At 47.6% G+C, this 18,562-nt stretch overlaps 1 protein-coding gene across 3 annotated transcripts in view; it reads left to right on the plus strand.

The window, feature by feature from the left end:
* The window catches only part of GAS2L1 (growth arrest specific 2 like 1), a 224,093-nt gene that overhangs the window by 16,805 nt on the left and 188,726 nt on the right, over positions 1 to 18,562 (plus strand). The window contains exon 1 of one of the 3 annotated variants that reach the window (XM_069214572.1): positions 9,746 to 10,567. The exons of 1 other annotated variant lie outside the window; for it this stretch is intronic. The gene's annotated coding sequence lies outside the window, so the exon portion shown is untranslated. Of the gene's footprint in view, positions 1 to 9,745; positions 10,568 to 10,715; positions 10,763 to 18,562 lie in introns of those variants that run through there. One more of the 3 variants, XM_069214575.1, reaches the window with a different exon arrangement.

Below are 18,562 nucleotides of genomic sequence, written 5' to 3' on the forward strand. Positions count from 1 at the left end.
TTGCCTGTATGTACAGTGGTACTGGTGGACCTACAGTGATAGGTAGAGATATTGCATCTGGATTCTGTCTGTTCCCCGAATTCTGTGGCATGTTAATCCCCACATTGTGGTTCATCATTGCTGGCATACCTAACTGGCTTTCTACTACTCGCGCTTCTTGCGTTTGCTTTTGGGGCATCGAGAACTGTGTTGATTCAGCTTGAATCAATGTCGGTCTCTGATAGTTTTGTCCTCCCTGCGCCATTGAATCGGAAGTCATTCCCACATTATGCTCATCGCAACAGTGCCTTTGAACCTGTGGCTGATAGTTATCAGCAGGTTTCAATATTGGCACGTCTGGGTACATTCTCTGAATCCGTGGTATTCGTGGTGAGAAAGGCATGTCAGAGCTGCTCGGCCTTTGAGATATTCTCAAATTTGGTGTTACATTACCCTGTATTGGTTCTGGAGGGGCAGTACTAATACTTGAGCCTTTTTCGCTTTCCACGTATGGTGGTGGGCGATCATTCAGCAATTGTATAATGAACTCCTCATCATCTGACTCGTCTCCCCTTTTCGAATTTCTATTTCCCCCTCCCTCTCTGGACTGACTCCTGTTTGTCTTACAGGTAGCTTTCCTTCCTTCCGTCTCCGCTTCCTCGGCAATCGCTGGAAACAATTTAATTCCCTGCAATACGTCTGATCTCCAAACCTTTTGTGTGCTGTCCCATCTAGCATCCGCTAGTGTCTTTTCTACTTTTCTTATTCTTGTCTCAAATTTCTTTTGTTGTTGGTTTCTAGCTATTAGCTCCCAAATTGCTAATGCCTCAAACTGTGCTGGCCTTGGAGGTACTTTCATTTCGTATAGCGCAAATCTCAGATTTTCTAAAACCCTTAGGTTAAACGACCCGTGGATAGGGAACGCTACACTTCCATGTTTCTCTGTTAATTTACACCATTGTTTTAACCATAGACATGGCGATACACCCTTTTCTTCAATGACGATGTAAGCTGGTGTACCCTCAGGCGGTGTTTCTTCTCCTACATTGGCTTTAATATAAACATCTCCCCTCATGGCACTCTTGAATGCTTTGAAAAATTTCATCTCTCCGTCTTTTGTTTTTCTAAAATATGTAATCAATAAGTGACTTTAATTCCCGGAATACTCTTCGCTTGCCTTTCCCCTTCCAATTGCGCTTCACGGACTGCGTCCAATCCGTGCGCGACCCTACTCACCAACCGACCTATCCCAGCGCGGCTCCTAGTGACGTCACACTCACACACTGCGGCTGACAAAGTCCTGCGGCTTGTCCTCTTTTCATTCGGCTTCACTCATAAACTAATTTCTGCAATATAACGCAAGCACTTGACCAAAAGAATAAAACAGATCTGTCGGTTTACTACAGGAAAGGTACTACAGTTGCTTCAGAAACCTTAGGGATTTTTCACTAGCCTCGGCAGTTATTCCATCTTTCTCGGTTTCCCACTTTCGCAAGCAAAATTTGACCCGCAGACTTTACTCTCAACTGATCAATGAACTATTCTAGTGCACTTTAGAATTCGTCAAATCTCAAAGTCGAAGTTTTCTTTCACTCTGCAACATTCATACCGACTTGTTGACCACGCCCGATCAACCTATTAAACCTGACCAGATCACAACATCAAACAAGTGTCACATACACTTTTCAACATACTCCGGAGTCTCTTGACCTCGCAGGGCCCGTCTCAACATCAACAACCACGTGGACAATTTTTCTGCTCAAAGCGCCACACACACGTGAAGTTCGACGACTTCCCTACTCTCACACCTTTGGAGTAACACTCCTCTAATATCTTTTAACCCCCCTTAAAATCCTCACAAACTTCTCAATTAATCTGCGGCGATAAGCTGTGCAAGCGCGAAACCCTAACTTCACTCATACCGTCACTAGAAACGCTGAGACCGTTCTCATACCTGCATGTTCCTCATTCGCAAGCTCCGAGATCCCGGGAAAGTCATCGGGGACTTAGGGCATCATCATCTCTCCAACTTGTTTTATCAAAGAAAATTCTAACCTGACTCTGTCTATTGTTCGGATGGGGTCCCAAAGGGCTAAACCATCAATCTCTGCTACCATCTACTGATAACGCGTCCAGCCCTTATAAATTACCTGTACCTGGACACGTTGGAGGTCGGTGAATCTTTTAACCGAGTCGGGCTCTCCTCATCCTCAATAGTCGAGTCACTCAGATCAATAATCAATAACTGTTGTAATCGGTAATCAATACTCAATTAATAGATCAATATAACACATCAGAAATCAATAACAGTTGGTATTTCGGCGCACCATGACCTTTCAGTCATGAATAACCACACCAGTTTATTAAAAGTTAGCGAATTTATTTCCCTATATTAACAAAGCTAGCACGATATATATATGTCTCAAGACCAATTGATATATGTATATGAACATTACTAGCTGTCCATAACGGCGGAAGAAACGCAATCTACGTAAAATCTGAATGATGATACACTCTGTTATAGCAATGCAAATCACCAATGTGACTAACTGTATTTGACTAATTGCATACATTCGGTCAGCATAACAAGATTTCAATTCTTCATGATACATTGAATGAAAACCTCGACTAACCTCTAATTAGCATTGGCATGTGGGACTTCATGCAAAACGAATTTAGTCAACACAAATTTGGAAAACTTCTAGCTAGGATCCTATCAAAGTAGCAGTTGGTACCTAAAAGGAGAAAAAAAAACACAATGCATAATACATTTATCCTTTCATATTTACCAAATACAATCAGCATTCAAGAAAAGTCTTCGTCCTTCAGGTACCGGTTGATCAGCATGGGGCAAATTTCAAAAGGGGCAAAGTTAAGGGCAGGCTTCCTTGCAGCGGCAAGGAGAATAGGGCAAAGTTACTGCATGGGCAAGACGGGGGCAAATTAAAGTTAAAGTCTCTAGGGTGAGAATTCTTAAAGTCTCTTTCTCTCAGATAGAGAAAAGGGCATCATGGTGTCGTCCAAAATGAAGTCTGGCATCAGGCTTCAAACTGGCATCGAGGAAAATGGCTGACTTCTCTTTGTCCGGTGGGTTTAAGTAAGAAACATTCCAAATTCTGTAGGGTCTTCCATTGGAGGGTTCATAGGTTGGCTTCAAATTGTCCAATCAAAAATTGTCTTTTACTAGCGCCCATTTATGCATACACTGTCCTTGGAGCCTTGGAACACAAATTGTATCATGGTTTGCCAATTATTTTACTATCTGTACCTCCATTGTCCGCACCTGCAGAGGCTGACCTTGTATCAAAGGGGATGTAACCGGCCTAGCACGAAACCTTGGAGATAAGTGTACCAGACAGTTTCTACTGGAAAAATACAACTTCAAGCAAGAATATATTTCATTAATTCAAGGAAAAAGAATCACGCAGTTAGAATTTGAAACCAAGCAACTAGGCCAAAGCCTGTACTAAATTTAAGCTAAGCAAAACAGTATTCAAACAAGAAATCATGGCATACATTTGCGATTATGACGGATTAGTACAATTTTAATACTTCATGATTAATAAAGCTCGTTTATAATGATGGCGAACTACCCCGAGGGCACAATTTCCCTCGTACATTATTTCTTTTACTAAAATCACACTTCATTATGTGTTTTCGATTACACGGTATACATGAATATATGTCGGACCTTCTATTTCTGCGTCATCAATATCCATTTGCAGCGCAATGTTAACCCTGCAGGGTGCCGCCTAGTAACGAGGACACCCAGAAAAGGTCTCACATCTACTGCCTCACTTTCCATGGGTATTAGGGAGTGTCCGATGCGTCCTCCGTCAGCTCCCAGTTCGGCGGCGTTTCTCTCCGCCCTCTCTCTCTCCTAGTAATGTTACTCCGTCTCCAAACTGCCCCCATCCCCCCCCCCACACACACACACCCGGTTGCCCCTCTTAATGCCTATCGCACCCCTGACTCCCCGGGTGCATCAGGACTACCCCCCATGTTTTCCTTTGATTCCTGTCCCTCCCTCCCTCCCTGTCCGTCTGCACCCCCTCCAGGCGCTAGCTCTGATGTCTTACTCACGCCAGTGTGCCTGGCCCGCCCTCCCTCCACTTCAAAAAAGGATCCTTGTGCCTTTAACACTGCAGCAGTCCATTCTCAGCCAGTCCTGGACCGCTTCCAAACTCCGCTTTTAAAAACCAAAGAAAGAAAAAGACAAGGCGAGTTTCCCCCTCTTCTGTCTAATGGAGGCCAGGCGAGAGGAAGAGCAGGGTGGGATGGGTTTCCATGGCGATCCCGGACCACAGTGGCAGTGAGGGCCGTCAGAGGACTGGCCCAGAGGCCCGCAAAAAGGCCGGATTGTTTGGGGGTTAGAGGGGCCGTGTTTTATACAGTTATTTATCGGGTATGCTTAGTCAAGGTCGTGCAATTGTGCATTTCTGCGGATGCTGTGTTTTCCGCATAATTATAGCTTTACATCACCTGACCCTTGATCCAAAATCTGATGCATGATGTGTAGATAACACCCAAAAACCCTAGTTAAAAATAGAGCACCATCAAATGGTGCAACTCAGTGGCAGGCCCTTTTCAATGGTCAACAGTGCACCTTTCAGTTGCTGATTGCTTTATTCAGATTATAAACTAGTACCTGCCAGATTAAATTTTGCTCCATTAGCATTAATGTGCGTTAAATTGACAAACAGCAAAATAACCGTCACAGAATGTGCTTCATAATTTGGCTTTACTTGCCACATAATGTAATCATCACTACTGCATAGCTCGGTGCTTCATTGCCGCATAATTTAAGTGCTAGTGGACACGAGTCTGGTTTGCACTGGGCTATGAGGATAGAAGGTGTGTATGCCCACAGTGAAATCACTTTCTGTACTCCACACTGCACTGTGTGTGATGATGACGCTGTCAATGGCCCTCTGCATTCTACAATTTGTGGGTACTGGAGTGTGCCCAACGAGGCTTGCAGAGCAGCCTGTCTGCACAAAGATGTCACTGACGAAACGTTACACAGGTAGGCCCCCTGGGCCGGATAGGGGTGAGGTATTCACAAATGCCCCCAATCACGTGTTTTCATTTGGAAGTGAAGTGTAGTAACAAGTGGAATTGCTAAAGAACTATAAGGGCCATATGTACGAACACATTTTCCCATTGACACAGAATGGGAAAACCCCTTTGCTACATCTGGCCCTAAATTCTCACGTTTTGCTTTTTATCCCGATACATTTCGGCAGGTTTGACCTATCTAAATCTCTCACAGGAAAACAGTGGGATGTGATAATCACACAGCTCAGAATTCCTGCTCAGACTCCTGTTTGCACAGAGTTCAGAATGTAACCCTTACCTTTTAATGAAGGCCTGAGGGCCCTAATTCGTGCAAGACAGCATCACTAGCTGAGCTGGACTCGGTGGTCTGTGACTGTCTGCCCAGAAATCTCTACGTGCAGTTAACGCTGCAGTCTGAACACAGTCGCCTGTATGCACTGAGATTTCACCAGCTGAGCTCTGTGCTGCGGCCTGTTTGCATGCAGTAGGGTGGGACTGCCTGGGCTTTGCACTGCAGCCTTAGTGCACCCTACTGTGGTTTCTAGTTGGTTGATTTACACTGTAACCTGGTGCACTGTGGTGCCTCTTGACAGGACTGTAGATTGTGAATCCGTGCACACTGAGTGTCCCTGACTGGGTTGCACACTGGGAGTCTGTGCTGTGTGCACTGGCTTCAGGAGTCTGTGGTCATGGCCTCACAGTCGGGGTTGTAAGTAGATTACAAATCTGTGTGCATTTGGTGTAATTGACTGCTATACACGAGGAGTGCATGCGAATGTCACTGACTGTTTTCACTGGGTGGGATGGCTGTGGTGTGCCTTGGGACCCATAGATACGGTGAGGCCATTACTGAATTGTGCACTTGGAGTATGTGTGCACTGCGGTGTTACTGGCTAGTCTAAACATTAAGAGTTGGAGCACTTTAGAGCAGTTATTCTGGGCTGTTTATGGGGGATATGCGCGCTTTGGTATTAAAGGCTGTATTTTATACTGAGAGTTTAAGTGCATTAAGGTGTCCCTGTCTGTTGCAAAAGTACGTGATCACTGGGTGTGTGTGTATTACAGGTGACCGGCTAGATTGCATGAGCGCTGGTAGTCTTTATGCAGTGGGTGTCACCGGCTAGATTGCATGAGCGCTGGTAGTCTTTATGCAGTGGGTGTCACTGGCTTGAATGCAAGAGCGCTGGTAGCCTTTATGCAGTGGGTGTCACTGGCTTGATTGCAAGAGCGCTGGTAGTCTCTATGCAGTGGGTGTCACTGGCTGGATTGCAAGAGCGCTGGTAGCCTTTATGCAGTGGGTGTCACTGGCTTGATTGGAAGAGCGCTGGTAGCCTTTGTGCAGTGGGTGTCACTGGCTGGAGAGCTCAAACACTGAGAGTCTGGTGCATCACAGGCTCGGCTTTACACCGGGAATCTGTGCACTGGGTGTCGCTGACTGGAGTGCATGAACACAGTCTATGTGCACAGAAGTGTCTCTGGAGTTCATTAACACAGAGTCTTGTACTGGGTGTCACTGGATGGAGCGTAAACACTGGGAGCCTGAGGCTCTGGGGTGTCACAGGCGAGGCTTTATACCGGGAGTCTGTGCACTGGGTGTCGCTGGCTGGAGTGCATGAACACTGGAAGTCTTCATGCACAGAACTGTGTCTGGAGTTCATGAACACAGGGTCTGTGCACTGGGTGTCACTGGCTGGAGAGCGTAAACACTGGGAGCCTGAGTGTACTGGGGTGACACATGCTGGACTGTACACTGTGAGTCAGTGCACTGGGTGTCACAGGCCCTGAGTGGAGTGCATGCACACTGGCAGTCTTTATGCACAGAGGTGTCTCTGGAGTTCATTAACACAGTCTTTTACTGGATGTTACTGCATGCAGCGTAAACACTGGGAGACTGGGTGCACTGGGGTGACACATACTGGACTGTACACTGTGAGTCTGTGCACTGGGTGTCACAGACCCTGAGTGGAGTGCATGAACACTGGCAGTCTTTATGCACAGAAGTGTTTCTGGAGTTCATGAACACAGGGTCTGTGCACTGGGTGTCCCTTGCTGGAGAGCATAAACACTGGGAGACTGAGTGCACTGGGGTGACACATGCTGGACTGTACACTGTGAGTCTGTGCACTGGGTGTCACAGACCCTGAGTGGAGTGCATGAACACTGGCAGTCTTTATGCACAGAAGTGTTTCTGGAGTTCATGAACACAGGGTCTGTGCACTGGGTGTCACTGGCTGGAGAGCATAAACACTGGGAGACTGAGTGCACTGGGGTGACACATGCTGGACTGTACACTGTGAGTCTGTGCACTGGGTGTCACAGACCCGGAGTGGAGTCCATGAACACTGGCAGTCTTTATGCACAGAAATGTCTCTGGAGTTCATGAACACAGGGTCTGTGCACTGGGTGTCGCTGGCTGGAGTGCATGAACACTGGAAGTCTTTATGCACAGAACTGTGTCTGGAGTTCATGAACACAGGGTCTGTGCACTGGGTGTCACTGGCTGGAGAGCGTAAACACTGGGAGACTGGGTGCACTGGGGTGACACATGCTGGACTGTACATTGTGAGTCTGTGCACTGAGTGTCACAGACCCTGAGTGGAGTGCACGAACACTGGCAGTCTTTATGCACAGAAGTGTTTCTGGAGTTCATGAACACAGTCTGTGTACTGGGCGACACTGGCTGGAGTGCGCAAAAACTGGCAAGCCTATTTACAAAGGCATTCTGGAGTACATAAAGTAGTACTCTACGTACTCTTACATAGTTTTTGAATTGGCTCCAAAACATCTAAAATGGGGATATTCATACATAATTAGTACAAATTTAAAATTAAAAACTGTGGCTTCTGTGCACGTTTACTAATAGGAAGACATTTCTAGGCTGGTTAAGGCACTAAGGGTATGTGAAAGAGTACTCCTGTAGTCCTACTTCCCGTACTTATAAATGCTTTTGTGACTCGTTGCTGGGAGGATGTGTGCACGGGGTGTGCTATGCTTGGGCATACAGGGGGAATGGGGCACTGTCCAGGTTGGTATAGCCCTGAACATGAGTGGGATCCCCTTATGGCCTTAACTTGTTTTAAGGACAAAGTTTGCATGGAGATATATGAAGTAAGTCCTAATAATGGCATCCCTTGCTGCAGTGGAAAATGAGGCATGAGGGTAGGTAAATGTCGGATCAGTATAATTGGACGAATTTCACCCAAAAGATATATCTTATTTTGGAACTAAGCCCCTTCATGCGAATTTGTGTCTTCAAAAGGCGCTATCATTAATACATATACTTTGTTACAAGGGAAAATTGAAGTTCCCTGAGAATTCAAGTAAGATATGGCGGTTATGTCATTTAGGTGCATTTGGTACATGTAATTAAGACTTGTTGCAGGAATCTGTGGTTGGAGAGTATGAACACTGGAAGCCAGGGTGCTCTCCGTATCACTGGCTATAATCTGCAGTGGAAGTCTTGGTGCACTGGGTTTCACTGGCTGGTCTGTGCACAGGAAGACTGTGTCACTGACTGTACATGGTTGGCTGGAGCGTATGCGCATTGGAATCTGTATTCACTGACGTGTCTCTGGGTGGAATGCAATGTGTGAATCATCTGGGTCTGTGTGCACAGGGTGTCACTGGCTGCAGTGCACGAACACTAGTAGTCACTGTGCACTGGGGTGTCTCTGGCTGGAGTGCGTGATCACTGGTAGTCTCTATGCACTGGGTGTCCTCGGCTGGCATTTCATAAATACCAGTCAGACTGGCCTACAAGATAATCTGGCAGTGCCAGAAGGGATAGTCTGACAGACTATTGTCTGGACTGTGTTTTAGCTTGTTGGTCTGTTTTATGATCTGGGTCGGTAGTTACAGCTAATTTCTCTGCTATTACCACAAGCATTTCCTGCCGCAAGACTAATATTGTGCAAACCATCTATAAAGCATATCTTCACAAGAAGAAATGTGGGTCACGTTTATGGCCTGGCTCTACAGTACAGCTGGTGTCAGACAATTATGTGAGTATCCTCAAAGAGGGGCTTTGGCTCCGCCCACATGTTGGGAGCTTAAATGTTTTGACTGGGCAGAAGTTGTGAGTTTCAACACAAAAAATAATTTATCTGGCTACTTGATCTTTAACTTTTAGGGGCAAACTGGACTGCAATGCTATTAAAGTGTCTTAAATAACGATATAATGGATGGTGTTCTCCTCTGGCTGCGGCACAGATTGGAGTAAGCCAGTTATTAACCTACATGGATGGTTAAGTCTGGCTTGAAAGTGCAACTGTCATCAGACCTTTAACTTTAACCAGTATTATTGTACGTTATTTGCTTCCACACAAATTCCATTTCCATGCTTTTTGCTTGTAATGCTTCACATTATCAGATAACTTTCTTTTAAAGCCAGACGTATTGGTATTGCCAGTGCTTGTTTAGCTATCTGCTTCACTATTGGGAGGGACTTTTCTTTTGCTGCCCTGGCCAGGGGCATAGCTTTCATTGGTGCAGCAGGTGCAGTGGCACCAGGGCCCAGTGTCCTGATGGGCCCACTGAACCCTGGTTGTCAATTCAAGTGTAGGTGTTGCAGTGCTTACTTTGCACGAGGGCCTATGACACACTGCTACCCACTAGCCCGGCCTATTTTCTGTCCAGTCCACCCTGGTGACTCTAGGAATCTGTGTGCAGTGGGCTGTCACTACCACAGGCGGTACTTGCACTGCTTTGTGTAGTCGGTGTCACTCGAGGACAGGGGAGGAGGGGGCAGGGACAGACATCCGCATTCATTGCCTGCTCAGGAGGATGGCTGTGCAAGGATGGGCCCGCCCGCTTGATTAACCGTGCGCTGAATGAAAGGCATGCCTGCTCCCTGCCTGCCCTCCCCCTCCCTCAGAGCACAGGCCGAGACTTACAAGAGAGCAGTCGAGAGCCACTGGAAGCGGATCTGACGGGAAGGGCTGGCCTGGCATGGGCCCAGCAGCTCCGGGAGCCTCTCCCAGGACTGGGAGAAGAGAGAACCGACCCTGGGAGAGCTCGTTCCGGGCAGCGAGGAAAGCCATAATTGGACCCAGGACAAGCCTATTGAAGTACGGAGTCGGGGAGCTGTGCTGATCCAAGGGATGGTTCCCTGACACCCGGGCTGGAGGGGATGTCCGGCCGCTAGACTCCAGGGCCCCCAGAAATGACTGGACACTTCTGCGGGAGGGGACTGCGGACTCTCCTCCCCCTCTGACCGGGGAGGGTGCATGTGATGTCCGGGCCCTGGGATGACACAGCCCAGGACCCCCTGTATCGCCCGGCAGCGTGCGTGCAGATAGGAAACACCTACTGTCCCCCCGCCCTGTAAAGTACCCGACATTACTGGAAGTGCGCTATGATTGAAGTCAGCGGCTGTCACAAGTGGGGGTGCAGAGAAAGACTTATGCGACCCCCCAGCAGGCGTCCTCGCTAATGGTGCGTTCCAGTTGCCTCCTTCAAGGAGAAGCCCTCAGGCGACACCCACGGGATCAGTGGGGATTACCTGGTGGTAGACGAGAACAGCCTGATCCAGGTGAGTCACTTACCATGCACCACCTCATCCTCAGCCCCCCCTTACTTAATCCTTATCCACATCTCTTTTCTCAGCTGTACTCCCTCCTCCTTCCTTCTTTGCCCCTCCTGCTTGTCCCTGCCTCCTCCCCTGCACCCTGCATCCTTGATCTCACGTTTGGAAGTTGAATAAAGCAGAGCAGATGTGTTTTCTTCTGTAAGTAAAGCGGGTGTGTGTGTCGGGGGGAGTGGGGTGCTATAACGTCGATTTTACTTAGACTCCAGTTGGGTTGCTCCTGGGGTCCAGATGCGACGTCCCCGTAGCACGCCTAGGTCAGTCAGTCAGTGCAGCGCTCACCCCCGTGTGTGAGGTGAGTGTGTGGGCTCATCTCAGCGCAGTATTAGGGCACAGAACTGGCGCGTGCAACCCTGCAGCAAAGCACTGAACGGGTCCCACATGGTTACCCACAGAAGATCAGGGAAAGTTAAATAACGTCCTGGGTTCATGGGCAGGGTTATCAGTTCCAGCAAGATACGACCGGGGGCGTGGTCTGCTCTGAGGGAAGGCAACTTCCTGGGGGAGTGGGCGGTGATCGTGATGTTTTACACAGTATCTTGAGGGGATACTCCATGGAGTCTGACGCTGTTCATGTCAGTGTGCTGCATGGGAGTAAAGGAAGTGTGCACTGTTTTGTGCCCCTCCGTGGCATTAGGTTGCTCCACTGCTGTCTACGTGTGCGTGGCACTGTGTACACTCCTGTGCTTATGAGGAGTGAAGCTTAACTGTGCCCGACGGAAGCTTAAATCTCTGCAGCCTTTGCCCTGCCGGTTCTGATTTTGAATGAAGTTGGCTAGTCTACCTGCATTGCCGACGCCTATACTGTGTGTGCGTATGAAAGAAGCTTGCACTGCTGTCCTCTGCGTTATACTTGTGACATGTTGCTTGGCATTGAGTGCAGTTTCCATGTGCAGCGAGGGGCGGAAGCTTGCAGTAGGTGGCACCGCTGTGTAATAGAAGCTCGCGCTGTTGCTCCCTGCGCAGTAGTTGTGTGCCGCGCGCGCAGGCGCTTGCTGTGCTGCCGCGTGTGATATGCTCGTGCGCGTGCGAGGCTTGCACTGCTTGCGCTGACGCTGAACTTGTTTGTGCGCGCAGGAGTTCCTCTGCTGTCAGCGTCGAGTTTGTATTTTTGGAGCGAGACAAAGAGAGAGCAGCAGGTGCTGTCTGCAAATTCGGTATGGGTGTGGTTGGTGGGAGGTGGGGGCGCGAGGGCGGAGGGCAGTCAGATCGTCGCGGCTCTCCATCCATATACCGCATGGCTGCTCGCCCTACCAAGCTCCATTGTAAGTGTTCACTTTCTTTCACCTCCAAGGATTGCCAATCTCTTTCTTGAGTGTTTTCAGATGTTGTCAAGCTGCATGTGTCTTTCACCTCTAGTGTCCCTCACCGTTAGCCTGGATCCACCCGTCACGTCCACCCCACAACTTCTTTGCCATCCTTTGAATCAGGCAAGCATGATATGTTTATGTTGGAAGCTTGCCCTCCCTTGACCTTGGCTGTGCTTTGCATCTATATGAAGGGATCATGCACTACTGGGCCTAAATACAACGCACCTTTTCCCAGTGCTGTATGATGCTGCGCCATACCTTTTCTGTGCTGCAGATGTTAGCAAACGTGTGGCATGCAAAATTCTTGAGCGAATTTCGCGTTTGCAACTGCTTGCAAGAGATATAAGCTATCAGCTCAAGGTATTGTTCGTACAGTTTCTAAATTTACGGGATGAACATGACTGGCTACCGCATCTAGTTTCACAGTTAACAGAAATTACATGAAATACGGTAGCTCAGTATTTGGAGTTTACACAGAATATTATCTAATTTAGAAAGAAAGTTGCACAGGCCTAGTGTTTCTTTCGACAGCTGTTGGAGTTCTGTTTTTTGGAACGTACACATGCCATCAACATTTTAGTGTGAATATTTCTTTGTGTTCAGATTAAGTGCTCTGTCGCTCCTTTCTGAACTGCCTAGGTTTATTTCCATACTGCCCCAGCACTTTGTACAGGGCTGCCATATGTTGCTAGTTCAAGAAACCTTGGCAAAGCTAATAATTGTGACTTCAGTTTGCCCACTCAAATAGTCATTCACAAATGCTTTTGACACGTGTGGCATGGGCTAATGCTGTTTATCACATTAAAGCCTGCGCTGTAGGCGTGGCCTAAAGTAGCAAAACAGGGTGCTTTCTGTATAGAATGCCTCTAGGCAATAAATAATTGAACTTGGCATATAGCCTGATGATTGAATGTACTTTTCTGATTTAAAATAGTACTATATATATTGTGATGGAAGCACTTCCTGTAAGGTGGAATAATCCACTAATACAGCAAGAGAGTAAAAATCCTCTGGATAGAACTAAAGCCTACTTTATATTTACTTTAAATAACTGATCACGATGCATTGTAGTTTATTGTTAAATTTACATAGTACCAGTACTCATTTTGAGCCTGTGGTTGCAGGTGGGGCCCACCAGCACTTAATTTTGGAGACCAGCACTTACTTTTCCTCATCAAATTTTGATCCACGACAGGAGGCAGAAAAAACACAAAAGGGGTAAAGAAAGAGGAATGGTAAGATGTAAAAAGGGTGACAAAGGGAGAAACCAGGGTTGAAAAATAACCCGCAAGAGTGAGCTAAAGGGGCAGGGAGTGTCTGGTAGTGGATTAAAGAGGCATGAGGTTGATGCTGTTAAATCAAGAATATGCAGGGTAGTTTTCAGTCACCTTGACCTTCGGCAGCGCAGGCCGGGGCTTCTGAACAAAACCTTGGGCCAGCGACTTATTTTTTCTCATGTTAAACACTGCATAGCGCTTACTGCCCATTTATGGGGTGCTACAGCACTTGACCACACATCTGCACAGTCAAGCTAGACCTAAAAACTGCATGTTTTTGTGAGTTTTATTAGATTAACCAACTACTGTATACTGTACAAAAACTGTATGCTAAACTTTCAGCTGTGTGTGTGTGTGTATATATACATATATATATATACATATATACACACACACATATATATATATATATATATATATATATATATATATGTATATATATATATATATATATATGTATATAGTTCTTAGTTGCATGGCTTTAAAAAAACGATCTGAGGTAAAGCAGTTCGACTGGAAAGAATAGTTTTCCATACACAGGCAGGAAACCTATATTTCATTCAATAGAAGTGGAAATCAGGGCAGCACTAGAACTCATCACATGAAACCAAAGTTTCAAAAAACCACTGTTGGAGCTTTGCATAACCTGCAACCCTTTTAGGAGGACAGCGAGAACATCTCTTTAGGCTAGGGGAATGTTTCAGTTGTGGCTCCATGTTTTACAACATGTTCTAAAATGGTTGTGTGAGGATACCAAGTCGCAGTCAAGATTTCACAAGGTGAAACTAAATTGCCATGAAATGTATCCCTCGTTGCTACTATGTTTCTCTGAGGAAGTGCCCCAGACGTGGGTCCCATTCTCACTGTGCCACTGGATTCAATCTAGCCTGGCTGATGAAGGGTGATACTCTGAAACCGGTCCCAGGATGCTTGTTTACGGTCCTGGGAGGACCTGGCCTGGCAGTTTGGGCTGGACTGGTCCATGAGGAACAGGGTCAAAACTGATTTGCATATGGCTGGGTCCAAACTGGGGTGGCATGATGAGCAAAATAACAATGGATTAAATGGATTAAACCCAGATCTGTGACTGGGGGTGAGTGTTTGCCATGTTCAACACTCCGTCCATCATCCTTTTGTGTTGCTCGCAGTTATGAGTACAGCACCAGAAAAGTAAACTGGTCTATATCTCTTTTCTGCCTTCAGGTTTTTCTGGTGCTCATTGTGCCCAGTCAGTCTGGACCAACACATGGATTTTCACAGGCGCTAGACACCAAACATAACCTCAAGCTAAAAGCATAAAATACCATTCCTGTTACAGTTTTATAACTTCATTCAGGAGCCCTGGAACGAGTCCGCGCAGGATTGGGGCTAGGTGACATTGTGTCTGTATCTCGAATGTCATCACTTCCGGTCAGGTTTTTCCTGTGCCCAATGTTCCCTTCATTGGCTGCTCTTTGGCCTCACAACTACATTAGGGGTGCAGGAGAAGGAGACCTTGATGTTCACAAAGACGGGCACCTGCTGTTCGAGAATAATGGATCTGATACAATGCTTATGGACTGACGCAGCTCAAACCCACTTGGAAGTGGTCAGATGGCATTTGGTGGGCCCTAATATCTCTCAATACTCAATAATGGCACTTGGATGGTTGGGGCCCACAGATGCTAGTTCAAGCTCCAACTTCATGTAGAAATGAGCTGTGTGCAGAGGAGGAGGTCTAATGATGTAAGTCAGGGTCACTGGCCAGGCTACTCACTCGCACTCTCTTGTCATCGTCATGTTTGCTACTATGTCACAGCTGGTCTTAGTGTGATCGACAGGTCTACAATCTCAGGAGAGCTGACTCGTTGGTTGTAGGGTGTTCTTTCCTCTTGAGAATGCTTCCAGGGCCAAGACTAGCACTGCAGGCACTTCAGGAGAGCGGTAGAAACTTTCCTCCCACCTCGTCTGAGAGGAATATGCAGTGCACAGCTCCACATCTAGAAAGAGCTGCTCAAGTCCACACAGACCATCATGTTGTTTCTCTCCTAGGACTGGCTGACCACCCATTCTGCTCCAAATGAATGTGTAGCTTTGAAATCCAAGTGCCCAATGTCTCAGAAGTATCATATTTTTGGGTGCTTTCCCGAGCCAACTGGGCAATGTTGGCTTAGTGGCAAAACTGTGTATTCCAGCCCAATGCCAGACTTCTGAAAAACGGCAGCTGTAGGACATTGACATCAGGCTATCCTTTGAGTGGGGACCCACAATACTGGAGGGGTGCATTCCTCAACTGGAGATCATAGCCACACATTATTGGATTATTTCCACACACTATGGGACAAAGGAAAGGTCCACGTAAGAGACTCTGAATGTTTGTTGTTCATGGGGGGTGATGGTGGTCATTAGCCCTCACGTCAATGCTAAAATTATAAAAGGCTGCACCCAGTACTCTACAGAGAGCACTTAACGAGGGAGTCACCCTATTACTAGTCTAGAACAATTATTCATTTGAAGACAAAGCAGGGAGACACATTTGGTGCCCAGCTGTCAGCAGCAGTCTAGGGCTCCATTGGGAACTCAATAGTTGGTTCCTTGATGGTCTCTGGGACTCCAAGACGATTGAAAAACAGGGTGAACAGCGGATGTGTCAGGAGTAAAGTGAAAATACTAGAGTGGGGGTGTAAGGAAATGCCTCCTTGGCATGGTTGCCCCCTGACTTTTTGCCTTTGCTGATGCTATGTTTACAATTGAAAGTGTGCTGAGGCCTGCTAACCAGGCCCCAGCACCAGTGTTCTTTCCCTAACCTGTACTTTTGTATCCACAATTGACAGACCCTGGCATCCAGATAAGTCCCTTGTAACTGGTACTTCTAGTACCAAGGGCCCTGATGCCAAGGAAGGTCTCTAAGGGCTGCAGCATGTCTTATGCCACCCTGGAGACCTCTCACTCAGCACAGACACACTGCTTGCCAGCTTGTGTGTGCTAGTGAGGACAAAACGAGTAAGTCGACATGGCACTCCCCTCAGGGTGCCATGCCAGCCTCTCACTGCCTATGCAGTATAGGTAAGCCACCCCTCTAGCAGGCCTTACAGCCCTAAGGCAGGGTGCACTATACCATAGGTGAGGGTACCAGTGCATGAGCATGGTACCCCTACAGTGTCTAAACAAAACCTTAGACATTGTAAGTGCAGGGTAGCCATAAGAGTATATGGTCTGGGAGTTTGTCAAACACGAACTCCACAGCACCATAATGGCTACACTGAAAACTGGGAAGTTTGGTATCAAACTTCTCAGCACAATAAATGCACACTGATGCCAGTGTACATTTTATTGTAAAATACACCACAGAGGGCACCTTAGAGGTGCCCCCTGAAACTTAACCGACTATCTGTGTAGGCTGACTAGTTTTAGCAGCCTGCCACAAACCGAGACATGTTGCTGGCCCCATGGGGAGAGTGCCTTTGTCACTCTGAGGCCAGTAACAAAGCCTGCACTGGGTGGAGATGCTAACACCTCTCCCAGGCAGGAATTGTCACACCTGGCGGTGAGCCTCAAAGGCTCACCTCCTTTGTGCCAACCCAGCAGGACACTCCAGCTAGTGGAGTTGCCCGCCCCCTCCGGCCAGGCCCCACTTTTGGCGGCAGGGCCGGAGAAAATAATGAGAAAAACAAGGAGGAGTCACTGGCCAGTCAGGACAGCCCCTAAGGTGTCCTGAGCTGAAGTGACTCTAACTTTTAGAAATCCTCCATCTTGCAGATGGAGGATTCCCCCAATAGGGTTAGGATTGTGACCCCCTCCCCTTGGGAGGAGGCACAAAAAGGGTGTACCCACCCGCAGGGCTAGTAGCCATTGGCTACTAACCCCCCAGACCTAAACACGCCCTTAAATTTAGTATTTAAGGGCTACCCTGAACCCTAGAAAATTAGATTCCTGCAACTACAAGAAGAAGGACTGCCTAGCTGAAAACCCCTGCAGAGGAAGACCAGAAGACGACAACTGCCTTGGCTCCAGAAACTCACCGGCCTGTCTCCTGCCTCCCAAAGATCCTGCTCCAGCGACGCCTTCCAAAGGGACCTGCGACCTCGACATCCTCTGAGGACTGCCCCTACTTCGAAAAGACAAGAAACTCCCGAGGACAGCGGACCTGCTCCAAGAAAAGCTGCAACTTTGTTTCCAGCAGCTTTAAAGAACCCTGCAAGCTCCCCGCAAGAAGCGTGAGACTTGCAACACTGCACCCGGCGACCCCGACTCGGCTGGTGGAGATCCGACACCTCAGGAGGGACCCCAGGACTACTCTGATACTGTGAGTACCAAAACCTGTCCCCCCTGAGCCCCCACAGCGCCGCCTGCAGAGGGAATCCCGAGGCTTCCCCTGACCGCGACTCTTTGAACCTAAAGTCCCGACGCCTGGGAGAGACCCTGCACCCGCAGCCCCCAGGACCTGAAGGACCGGACTTTCACTGGAGAAGTGACCCCCAGGAGTCCCTCTCCCTTGCCCAAGTGGAGGTTTCCCCGAGGAATCCCCCCCTTGCCTGCCTGCAGCGCTGAAGAGATCCCGAGATCTCTCATTGACTAACATTACGAACCCGACGCTTGTTTCTACACTGCACCCGGCCGCCCCCGCGCTGCTGAGGGTGAAATTTCTGTGTGGGCTGGTGTCCCCCCCCGGTGCCCTACAAAACCCCCCTGGTCTGCCCTCCGAAGACGCGGGTACTTACCTGCAAGCAGACCGGAACCGGGGCACCCCCTTCTCTCCATTCTAGCCTATGTGTTTTGGGCACCACTTTGAACTCTGCACCTGACCGGCCCTGAGCTGCTGGTGTGGTGACTTTGGGGTTGCTCTGAACCCCCAACGGTGGGCTACCTTGGACCAAGAACAGAACCCTGTAAGTGTCTTACTTACCTGGTAAAACTAACAAATACTTACCTCCCCTAGGAACTGTGAAAATTGCACTGTGTCCACTTTTAAAACAGCTATTTGTGAATAACTTGAAAAGTATACATGCAATTTTGATGAGTTGAAGTTCCTAAAGTACTTTCCTGCAATACCTTTCGAATGAGATATTACATGTAGAATTTGAACCTGTAGTTCTTAAAATAAACTAAGAAAAGATATTTTTCTATATAAAAACCTATTGGCTGGATTTGTCTCTGAGTGTGTGTACCTCATTTATTGTCTATGTGTATGTACAACAAATGCTTAACACTACTCCTTGGATAAGCCTATTGCTCGACCACACTACCACAAAATAGAGCATTAGTATTATCTATTTTTACCACTATTTTACCTCTAAGGGGAACCCTTGGACTCTGTGCATGCTATTCCTTACTTTGAAATAGCACATACAGAGCCAACTTCCTACATTGGTGGA

This window comes from Pleurodeles waltl, chromosome 11 (assembly GCF_031143425.1).
Source record: "Pleurodeles waltl isolate 20211129_DDA chromosome 11, aPleWal1.hap1.20221129, whole genome shotgun sequence".
NCBI classification, from domain to species: domain Eukaryota; kingdom Metazoa; phylum Chordata; class Amphibia; order Caudata; family Salamandridae; genus Pleurodeles; species Pleurodeles waltl.